General features: G+C 42.1%; 1 protein-coding gene across 1 annotated transcript in view; it reads left to right on the top strand.

Annotated features, from left to right (window-relative positions):
• Positions 1–12,291, top strand: part of LOC117410447 (L-gulonolactone oxidase) — a 74,639-nt gene that overhangs the window by 14,375 nt on the left and 47,973 nt on the right. The window lies entirely within an intron of this gene.

Raw genomic sequence — 12,291 nt, 5'->3', positions numbered from 1 at the left:
TTTAAGTCTTTCAATGAGGTATTAGAGCTGTTTGCATGGATCTAGCCAGTGGCTTTGCTTTGTTGAAGTTTTACTGCACACATTCATTACGCAGGTAGCTGCAAGTAGAAGGTAAAGGGCTAGTACCAAGGCAAGCATGGCAATGACTGCAGCAGTATTCCACACCCACAGCTGGAGATTGCTTCTGAGGTCACGTTTTTTATTTCATTTTTTTAAACTTGAACATACTGAGATTTGTTCAGGCTATAGCCATTCTTTAGGATGAGCTGATGAACTGCCACTATGGTCTCAGTGACCTTCTTGATGAGCTCCTTCAGTTCACTTCAAAGAATAAACAAATGGAAACCTTTTCCTGTGCCTTCATGCTATGCAGGTCTCTGTCTCGGAGCTTAAACAGAAAGCAGCTTCAAATGACATTGTATTCATTTTTGTCACATTTCCTTTGTTTTTTTGTCTTTTTTTATAATTATTTGAGTGATTAGATCTGTTAATCCAGTATCGAGTTATTATCTTTTTTCTCTATAGCTGTCTTTATCTGCCTGTTAGCTTGGCTGGGAACTGCCAAGGACTGAACGGACTTCCTTATTCCGTTTTGAATCATGTGACAAAATGGCCTTTCAACGTGGATGGCCGTACCTACTCACATTGTCACAGGATTTGAATGTAATGTAGAAGTCTGTTCAGTGCTCGGTCGTTAGAGTTCTCCAGACTCAAAGCAAGTCCATATAAAGACAGTTACAGAGAAAAATGGAAAATTACTCAATATTGGAGCAACTACCTTCTCAAGACGGTACGGTAAGACCTCTATGTCTAGCTGAGGATACTGATAGAAAGAACTTCTGAGTCGAGTTGTATTTCACTTGCATTCATGCTGAAAGTCAGCTTGCCGCCTTCCTCTAATTTCTGGCAGCTGAAGTGGGCCTTGTTGTTTGGCTGCCGCTGTGCATCTCCCATCTCTGTATTAGACCGCATGGCCCTGTTTTTCAAGGTTGTGCTGTGGATTAACTGCAGCGTGGTTGTTACAACAGCCATCCAGCCGTGTATTCCTCCACCGGGCTCTGTTACTTCATCCTGCTGTAGAGTAGCCCTCGCCGGCTGCATAGGCCCGCCCACTTCGGTGATTCGGGTGCAGCGGAGGCACAGGTAGCCCACCTGGCAAACATGGCAGGTGTACTGATGGCCTATATGGACGGCGTACTGCGTGAGGCCCCGCTCCCTGAGCTGGTGGCCACCGAACTACGCCTCCTGTCCAGCACGCTGCTACAAATCTCCGGTCTCCAAGGGCAAGCTCTTGGCCGGAACCTGGCTAGCATAATTGTGGCTCGCAGACAGGTGTGGTTGTCGCAAGCCAGGGTCCCCAATGCGGATAATGCTGCACTGCTAGACGTGCCTATATCCCCAGGACATAACTTTGGGCCAGCCGTGGAGGAGATTCTGCAAAGATCCCACCGGGAATGTAAGGCATCCCGGCAGGTAGCTGCGTTGCTCCCTCCCTGCGCTACTGAGTGGGGCAGGTCGAACTGCTGGCAAGCTCCTCCGACGCAGACTGCCACCAGGACAGTTCCAATCCCCATGGCTTCGCTGGGTGACCTAAGGCATTGCCTACAGGGCACACCAGCAGCGAACAACCGGACCTTCCCAGCAGGCAGAGGGAACGCAGGACGTGGCCATCCCACACACCAGCGTCCCAAGAGGTGTTTCCAGGGCCACTGCCCTAAACAGCCACCCCAAACTGCCCCACCACAACCTCAGCAGCCCCAGCAGGGCCTCAGAAAACCTTTTCAGCACAAGAGCTGCAGTATTGGCACGCTTGCACCTCGGACACCTGTGTGCTCGCCACCTTGCACAACGGTTACGCACTTCAATTCGGCTTGGGACCTCCTCCCTTTCGAGGAATTGAGAATACTTTCGTGACAGACCCTCTCCAGGTCTTGGTACTTCCGAAGGAAGTGGCCGTCTTACTGTGCAAGCGAGCCATTCGTCTCGTAGACCCCACCTCCCACGGAGAGGGGTACAACTTGAGATATTTCCTGGTGCCCAAAAAAGATGCCGGCTTTCGCACAATCAAAGAATCAAGGCTTCTCAAAGGGTTCTTAAAAGAAAGGAGGTTCCAGATGCTGACTCACCATCACCATTTGCTGTGCTGCCATTCGGCCTCTCCCTAGCTCCTCGTATGTTTTCAAAATGTGTAGACGCTATCCTGACCCCCTTCCAGCTGCAGGGGTTCAGAGTAATAAACTATATCGACGACTGCTTGATCTGTTCCCAGTTGCGAGAGGGAGCAGTGGCCCACGCGGCGATCGTGACAGAGCATCTGGCGAGGCTGGGCCTCACCATCAACAATGCAAAGAGTCGGCTTACACCGGTGCAGTGCACAACGTACTTGGGGCTCCGGCTGGACTCCGGTTGCCTCTCCCTGTTTCGACAGGGATCGTAAGTCACCCTCATATTGTGCCAGAAACTGTTGGGTCTGATGGCCGCAGCCCTTCGCATGCGCCTGCTACAAGCCCAAGCACAACAGACACCGTCGGCTGACAGGGTCTCATATGTGCTCGGCAGCCCTAAGCTGATGGAGGACGACCTCTCACCTGCGCGAGGGTGAAAACATGGGAGTGGTGTTGAACCACCAAGTGGTGATGGCAGATGCCTACAACTTGGGTTGGGGGGCAGTCTGGGAAGGCAGAGGATTCCCTGCATATAAACATGCTGGAGCTGCAGGCGGTCTCCCTTACTCTCCGCCATTTCCTCCCAGTGCTAAAAGGTACACATGTGTTGGTCCGCACGGACAACACAACAGTGGTGGCGTATGTCAACCACCAGGGTGTCCTATGGTCCCCAGGGTTGCATTGCTTTGCCTTCAGGCTTTTGATGTGGGCTTAGAGAAACTTGCTGTCCCTGTGGGTGGCGCACATTCCCGGAGTGGTGAACTGGGCAGTGGACCTCCTTTCAAGGGAGGGTCCCCTTCCGTCAGAGTGGTGGAGCACATTTGGGAACAATTCGGCAGGGCGCAGGGCGATCTCTTCGCCTCTGCGGAGACGACACACTGCCCCCTGTGGTACTCCCTCCACCACTTAGGCGGTCCACTCGGTGTCGACACCCTAGCGCACGAATGGCCAAAAGTGTTTCTCGCCTATACTTGAAAAGGCCAGGAGGCGTCAGTTCTCCTAGTGGCCCAGGAGAATCTGGTTCTCGACCCTGTGCCAACTGTTACAAGGCCAGCCCTGGGAGATCCCACTTCGCATGGATCTCCTCAGTCAGACGAGAGGCACTCTTTGGCACCCGGAACCGGGCAGGTTCCAGCTATGCGTCTAGCCCCTGAAAGGGGCCTCTGGTTAGCCCTAGGGCTATCATATGCAGTTGTGGGTACCTTGCAGAATGCTAGGGCAGATTCCACTAGGTTGTTGTACACCTACAAGTGGAAGTATTTTCAAGCTTGGTGTCTGGCTTGAAGCCATGACCAAGTCTCTTGCCCTATGTCAGTTATCTTACAGTTTCTGCAAGAACTGCTTGATGCTGATAGGTCACCTTCCACTTTGAAGGTGTATTGACAGTCAAATATGGCAGGATTCTTTTATTGGGTGATTTTAACCTTCATGATGACATTGATTCTGATTCTAACTCCTTTTTTGAGGCTACTGGATTCCTTAGATTATATCCTGCATGTCAAAGGTCCTACGCATAATCATAGCCACACTTTAGATCTGGTCATTTCTTGTGATTTAGCTGTTAAGAACGTCATAACCCTAGATCTTACTGTAGTGTCAGAGTGGGTCATAATATCATTCAGAGTTGATGACCATGATTGTTTCAATGACTGGTTGTCATCACAGCAAGAAGGTGCCAAAGGCTGACTTGCACTCTGGTGTCATGCTAATACATTTTTTCATAAGGAAATGGATATCTAGCATGTCCATAATGTAACAAAGCTGTAAGGGGGCGGAGAGCAGAAAAAGATTGCTGTGACTGACATTGGTAAAAGCAGACAAAGTTAAAATTAAGTTTTCAACTTCTTTAAAAAGTACCGTTCTACTGTATACACTCGCGTCAAAGATATTCCATAAATTATCTTTGCTGACATCTAATGCATTCCAACTACTAACTGACTCTCGTGCAATGTCTACAATATCCCGCCCCCTGTTGTGACAGTTAGCGCTGATTGGTCTATTTTGGTTTGCGTTCCAAAGCAATGTAAAAAGGCGCAGTTCACTGCATACACAGCTCATAAGATTCACGAAACTAGCAGAGTTTACCATTGCGCCTGCAGGTACACAGCACCCCTAGTTCCCACGCTCCCTGTGACCATGTTAATTGTTCATGGGTATACCATGAACAGACAATAGGGTACCATGATTTAAAAATGGTTTTTTAATGGTTGTGTTGCATGTTTTACAAAGGCCTTTTCTTAGTGTTTCATTAATGTTTGCATCTCTGTGATTTACATGACATGCAATATCAAATAGCATGGTAAATTTGTATCATTCATAATGACAAAAAACAAAACTATACAACAAATAGCAAGTGCTAAAGCAAACCATTTTAAATGTATAAAAATAGAAATAAATAATAAATCAGTTGTTTAGTTTTAAGCCATTGTAATTGTTTTTTCGCTTTCGCACAGGACCCCATTTGTTTTTGCTGTGAGGGGAATACATAATGTAAGCAATAACAAAAGCAAAAGTGGTACAGTATTTAGTTCAATTGAAAAAAAAAACACTCACCATCAGTGAAGTGCTAATTAAATAAAAAATAAACACTCAAATGTGTTGCTTATTGCATGAATTTTAACTGTTTCAGTTTTTTTGTGAAAAGAAATAAAACCTGATGTTCTAGTATGCAGGACAATTCCATTGCGTATTTGCAGTCTCAATCCCTTTGAGATTTAGTGGGCTATGTGATCATTTCTAAATGTATTGTCGGTAATTGATTTAGAGACTGAGAAACACAAATTACTACACATGCATTTTTGGGCAAGAAAATATTGCATCAACTTTATGACTCATTATTGGAAGTAAAATGAGGTCAAGATCTCTGCCAATGACTGCAAATTTGGAGCTGGATTATTTTATCTATCTATCTATTTATTTATTTATTTATTTATTTATTTATGTACGTATGTATGTATTTATTTTTGCTGTCCTTATAAGAGGTGTGTTCAAAGTCAAATACCCCCCCCCCCCAACAATAGGGAATTAGTGTGGTTCTATCTTCATTTTATGTTCAGGTTCGATTTGGTTGGGTTTGAATCTCCAGGTTTGTTTCATTAGACAAGAAAACATTGTCTTGGCATTCATTTACGTTTTGAAACCGTGTGCAAACAATAGTTTTGGTCCCCAATATGTTATTTCTCTGACATATCTTAAAAATTGCTTTTTTGGAGGATCCAATCAGGTCTTGTACTGCAGCTCTCAAAGATGATGCTTCCTCAGCACTTTTGTTTTTCAAGTACAGTTTCTAAATCATTTTATTTTTACTTTCAAGCAAAACCAGAAGGCTTGTTCTTACTTTTATCTTTCTCCCAGCCACAGTGCTACCTGTGCTAACCCTATATAGTCTAAGGACATACAGACATGCTCAAATTTGTTGGTACCCCTCCACAAACAACGAAGAATGCACAATTTTCTCTGAAATAACTTGAAACTGACAAAAGTAATTGGCATCCACCATTGTTTATTCCATATTTAATAGAAATCAGACTTTGCTTTTGATTTTTTATTCAACATAATATTGTAAATAAGAAAACAAATGAAAATGGCATGGACAAAAATGATGGGACCGCTAACCTAATATTTTGTTGCACAACCTTTAGAGGCAATCACTGCAATCAAATGTTTTCTGTAGCTCTCAATGAGACTTCTGCACCTGTTAACGGGTAGTTTGGCCCACTCTTCCTGAGCAAACTGCTCCAGCTGTCTCAGGTTTGATGGATGCCTTCTCCAGACTGCAAGTTTCAGCTCTTTCCATAGATGTTCGATAGGATTCAGATCAGGACTCATAGAAGGCCACTTCAGAATAGTCCAATGTTTTGTTCTTATCCATTCTTGGGTGCTTTTAGCTGTGTGTTTTGGGTCATTATCCTGTTGGAGGACCCATGACCTGCGACTGAGACAGAGCTTTCTGACACTGGGCAGTACGTTTCGCTCCAGAATGCCTTGATAGTCTTGAGATTTCATTGTGCCCTGCACAGATTCAAGGCACCCTGTGCCAGGCGCAGCAAAGCAGCCCCAAAACATAACCGCGCCTCCTCCATGTTTCACTGTAGGTATGGTGTTCTTTTCTTTGAAAGCTTCATTTTTTCGTCTGTGAACATAGAGCTGATGTGACTTGCCAAAAAGCTCCAGTTTTGGCTCATCTGTCCAAAGGACATTCTCCCAGAAGGATTGTGGCTTGTCAATATGCATTTGGCAAAAAAAAAGTCTGGCTTTTTTATGTTTTTCTTTCAAAAGTGGAGTCCTCCTGGGTCTTCTTCCATGGAGCCCACTTTCGCTCAAAAAGCGACGGAAGGTGCGATGAGAAACTGACGTACCTTCACCTTGGAGTTCAGCTTGTATCTCTTTGGCAGTTATCCTTGGTTCTTTTTCTACCATTTGCACTAACCTTCTGTTCAATCTGGGGTCGATTTTCCTCTTGCGTCCGCGCCCAGGGAGGTTGGCTACAGTTCCATGGACCTTAAACTTCTTAATAATATTTGCAACTGTTGTCAGGAACATCAAGCTGCTTGGAGATGGTCTTGTAGCCTTTACCATGCTTGTCTATTATTTTCTTTCTGATCTCCTCAGACAACTCTCTCCTTTGCTTTCTCTGGTCCATGTTCTGTGTGGTGCACACAATGATACCAAACAGCACAGTGACTACTTTTCTCCATTTAAATAGGCTGAATGACTGATTACATGATTGGAGACATGTGTGATACTAATTAAAGAAACTAATTAGTTTGAAATATCACTATAATCCAATTATTTATTATCTTTTCTAAGGGGTACCAACAAATGTGTCCAGGCCATTTTAGAATATCTTTGTAGAATAAGCAATAATTCATCTCTTTTCACAGCTTCTTTGCTTTATTCGATGACATACCAAAGGCATGCAAGTATACATGATAAAATAGCTTTTAATTTCACCACTTTTCAGGAGGAATGAAGCATTATTTCAATGAGCTGTAAGGGTACCAACAAATTTGAGCACGTCTGTACTTCATAAAGCAATCATATTGAAAACCATTCACTTTTGTACGGAAGGGATTATTTGAGATTACAGCATATACATTGTACATATTAACCTTGATCCCAATGTCAACGTTATTTCTCCTGCAGCCTTACATCATAAATTACGATAAAATATATTGTTCACAGGTTTATGCACTTGTCAAAACTTGTTAAACCTCGAAAAACACTTGGACCTATTTTGAAAAGTAATGTTTTTTGGTTTTATCTGCAATAGCACTGGGTTTTGTTGCCAACCTAATTGTTAAACAGCAGTGGAAACGGACATCCTTTATCAAATCAAGGACACAACAATTAGCAGTCAGAAGCTTTCTTAAGACTTGATCAAGAAAGTTTTGCAACACATTTTGATATGGTATGAAAATGTAGATGGTAAATGTAGGTATATTTTATTGGGTGAGTGTCATGCTTATTGATGAGATTGCTAATTCTACTCATACATGTGATTATGCAGTACAAGAGGTACAGTACATATATCCCTAGATCCGAAGGACAGCTTTACTTTTATTAAGATGTTTGTGCAATAAAACTACTGCGAACCCCTTGATATCAGCGATTTGAGCAAACTTCAAGAACATCAAAATACATTTTAGCAATATTGTACAACAGCTTTATTGCAAGGGCGGCATGGTGGAGTAGTGTTTAGCGCTGCTGCCTAACAGCGCCAGGGTCCTAGGTTCGAATCCAGCCTAGGGTACTGTCTGCGTGGAGTTTGCATGTTCTCCCCTTGTTCGCGTGGGTTTTCTCCGGGTACTCCGGTTTCCTCCCACAGTCCAAAGACATGCTGTCTAGGTTGATTGGTCACTCTAAATTGCCCTCTGTGTGAGTGTTTGTGTGTGGTGCCCTGCGATGGACTGGCGTCCCGTCCAGGGTGTAGTCTCGCCTTGCGCCCTGTGTATGCCAGGTTAGGCTCCGGCTCACCGCGACCCTGTAAAGGAGTAAGTGGTTAATGATAATGGATGGATGGATGGATGCTTTATTGCATAGTGTATATATACAATTAACAGCCATTTAGGTGATTGGTTTTCCACTTCCCCTTTTTAAGCTGTGTTAAAAATCGAATTGGTAAATTACATAAGTAATACCTTGTCATAAAAGCACTGTGAAAAGCAGGTCACCTGAAAGCCAACAGCCCTCAAACTTTACAGCTGCATTAATAAATGGTTTAATAGCTTTTGCCATTAGTGGACGGCCAGGTTCAATTTGAAATAGGGTTGTTTTAATACAACTAAAGATGATGGTTATCAAAGCAGCCTGGCCATTAATCCATGAAGAGTTAATGATCATAGACTGCCAAGTCATTACTACATGCCACTTATCATTCAATCAGAAAATGTTTTAAAGTAAACCCTCTTAACAGTACACTTCCTTAGTGACACTTGATTTAGTACAACCTCAGAGGTGAAATTTCTTAATGTATCTGTTCAGGGAGTCTTATCTTGTTGGGGTCATTGATTCACCCTCCTTCCACCCACCAGGTTAATTACTGCTGTCTCTTTGAGATCACTGAGGTCTGGTGAGCCTTGATCTGTACAGATACATCCAGTTATGGTAGAACTTTGGTCCAGAGATAAACCAGATATTAAGTCATCAGGCCTCCAGTAATTGAATCAGGATTGTAAGGAAATCCAACCGCTTTCATCATAAAGTCCATTTCCCAATGTGTATTTAGATACAGTGCCTTGCGAAAGTATTCGGCCCCCTTGAACTTTGCGACCTTTTGCCACATTTCAGGCTTCAAACATAAAGATATGAAACTGTAATTTTTTGTGAAGAATCAACAACAAGTGGGACACAATCATGAAGTGGAACGAAATTTATTGGATATTTCAAACTTTTTTAACAAATAAAAAACTGAAAAATTGGGCGTGCAAAATTATTCAGCCCCCTTAAGTTAATACTTTGTAGCGCCACCTTTTGCTGCGATTACAGCTGTAAGTCGCTTGGGGTATGTCTCTATCAGTTTTGCACATCGAGGGACTGAAATTTTTGCCCATTCCTCCTTGCAAAACAGCTCGAGCTCAGTGAGGTTGGACGGAGAGCATTTGTGAACAGCAGTTTTCAGTTCTTTCCACAGATTCTCGATTGGATTCAGGTCTGGACTTTGACTTGGCCATTCTAACACCTGGATATGTTTATTTGTGAACCATTCCATTGTAGATTTTGCTTTATGTTTTGGATCATTGTCTTGTTGGAAGACAAATCTCCGTCCCAGTCTCAGGTCTTTTGCAGACTCCATCAGGTTTTCTTCCAGAATGGTCCTGTATTTGGCTCCATCCATCTTCCCATCAATTTTAACCATCTTCCCTGTCCCTGCTGAAGAAAAGCAGGCCCAAACCATGATGCTGCCACCACCATGTTTGACAGTGGGGATGGTGTGTTCAGGGTGATGAGCTGTGTTGCTTTTACGCCAAACATAACGTTTTGCATTGTTGCCAAAAAGTTCGATTTTGGTTTCATCTGACCAGAGCACCTTCTTCCACATGTTTGGTGTGTCTCCCAGGTGGCTTGTGGCAAACTGTAAACAACACTTTTTATGGATATCTTTAAGAAATGGCTTTCTTCTTGCCACTCTTCCATAAAGGCCAGATTTGTGCAGTATACGACTGATTGTTGTCCTATGGACAGAGTCTCCCACCTCAGCTGTAGATCTCTGCAGTTCATCCAGAGTGATCATGGGCCTCTTGGCTGCATCTCTGATCAGTCTTCTCCTTGTATGAGCTGAAAGTTTAGAGGGACGGCCAGGTCTTGGTAGATTTGCAGTGGTCTGATACTCCTTCCATTTCAATATTATCGCTTGCACAGTGCTCCTTGGGATGTTTAAAGCTTGGGAAATCTTTTTGTATCCAAATCCGGCTTTAAACTTCTCCACAACAGTATCTCGGACCTGCCTGGTGTGTTCCTTGTTCTTCATGATGCTCTCTGCGCTTTAAACGGACCTCTGAGACTATCACAGTGCAGGTGCATTTATACGGAGACTTGATTACACACAGGTGGATTCTATTTATCATCATTAGTCATTTAGGTCAACATTGGATCATTCAGAGATCCTCACTGAACTTCTGGAGAGAGTTTGCTGCACTGAAAGTAATGGGGCTGAATAATTTTGCACGCCCAATTTTTCAGTTTTTGTATTTGTTAAAACAGTTTGAAATATCCAATAAATTTCGTTCCACTCCATGATTGTGTCCCACTTGTTGTTGATTCTTCACAAAAAATTACAGTTTCATATCTTTATGTTTGAAGCCTGAAATGTGGCAAAAGGTCGCAAAGTTCAAGGGGGCCGAATACTTTCGCAAGGCACTGTAGATACCTAGGAGATATGATATGAGTTTTAGCCAAGTTTTCAAGCAGCAGGATGATTTTGAATTGTATTAGACATCGTAATTTCAAGATGTAACACATACTCCATATATAATGTGCATGATGTAACCACATATTCCATGTATAATGTGCATTATGTAACCACATACTCCATGTATAATGTGCATGATGTAACATATACTCCATGTATAATGTGCATGATGTAACCACATACTCCATGAATAATGTGCATGATGTAACCACATACTCCATGAATAATGTGCATGATGTAACCACATACTCCATGAATAATGTGCATGATGTAACCACATACTCCATGAATAATGTGCATGACTGAGTAACCTTCTCTTATACTACACCTATAATGGCCATTTCTGTTTTAAAGTTATGGATGATGATACAATGAACTTGACCTCAGTCTCATTCAATAGTTGATATTTGATTATATCTCAAACAAATGAGTCTTGAAGACAAACATTTAGTTTTACTCAGATTTAAGACTGAGATGTATGGATTATATATTTGTAGTTTACTCTGCAAGCAATGGAAGATGATTGAGAAATACCACACTATAATCACAAGTCTCGTGGACTAAATGGTCTTTTCTCATTCCCATTTCAAATGTTCTTATGTAAATTCGACATTTTCTAACAATGGCAAGGATTACAATACCCGCTCTTTGTCTGCAAATCTTTGGTGTTTGTCCAAATTAAGGCTATAGCCGTTCTTGTGGAACACTTTCCATTATCACTATGACTTTCCTTAGGGTGACATCCATCCAAATGACATTCAAATGTGTGTGACTCCTCAATCTGAAATAAACAAAGCATGTGCTGGTTTATGGTGGTATATGCCAATGATTTTAAATGTTGGTGTTGCTGAATTGAATATTGTTCCTCTACAACAATAGGCAAAAATGTGTTAATAAGAATCACATCCCACAAGTGCCGTGGCACCACACGTTACCCATTTACTACCAAAGCAGAATGACTGGTGAGATGTTAGTTCTGCATTTTAGTCTCTGCACTGGTTGACTGCCAAGACAAGTCCAACATCGAGCACCACAACCAATTCTGAACAAAACTTTCAGACAATCTGGATTTGATGGTTCGATGTGCAATACCTTTAATTTCTAGCTGAGGAATGTCTAGCATCATGGATGGCACATTCCAATTCTAATAAATCTAGACATAATACTTTTTATAAGATCACATAGTCTACTTAAATTAAATAAACAAATAAATAACAAAATAAGAATTTGATAAATATGAACCAGTTTTGTTACAGAGCCTCTCAATCCTGCCAACACTTCTGTACCTCTCGGACCCTACGATGGTATACTCCTAAAGTAGAGGTTGTTTGTTATTAATTCATATATTATTTTTCTTCCCTATGGCAATAAAGCTTTTTGAACAATTGTTTTCATCCAGCTGGAATTTGACTGATGAAAGTGCAAATGAACATTTATAAGAGGTGTGCATGATAAACAAAATGATCCGAATCCAATGTCAATTTGAACAATAATATCAATGAGGGGGGGGCATTCCCACAAAGAAATATATAATTCATTAAAAAACATTCTCAAAAGCATTAATTGCCTGTTTCATTTAATTAATGCATAGTAAAAGCATGTGCGATGTAGTATCGCAAAACAATGGCAATGAACAAGCAAAACAAATCTGTATTGCAAAGCTCAATTGCATCTACTACTGCTAATAATAATAATAATAATAATAATAATAATAAT

The sequence above is a fragment of the Acipenser ruthenus genome, chromosome 6, assembly GCF_902713425.1.
Source record: "Acipenser ruthenus chromosome 6, fAciRut3.2 maternal haplotype, whole genome shotgun sequence".
Taxonomy (NCBI): Eukaryota; Metazoa; Chordata; class Actinopteri; order Acipenseriformes; family Acipenseridae; genus Acipenser; species Acipenser ruthenus.
The sequence above is the reverse complement of the archived record's forward strand: the minus strand, read 5'-3'. Positions and strand labels throughout refer to the sequence as shown.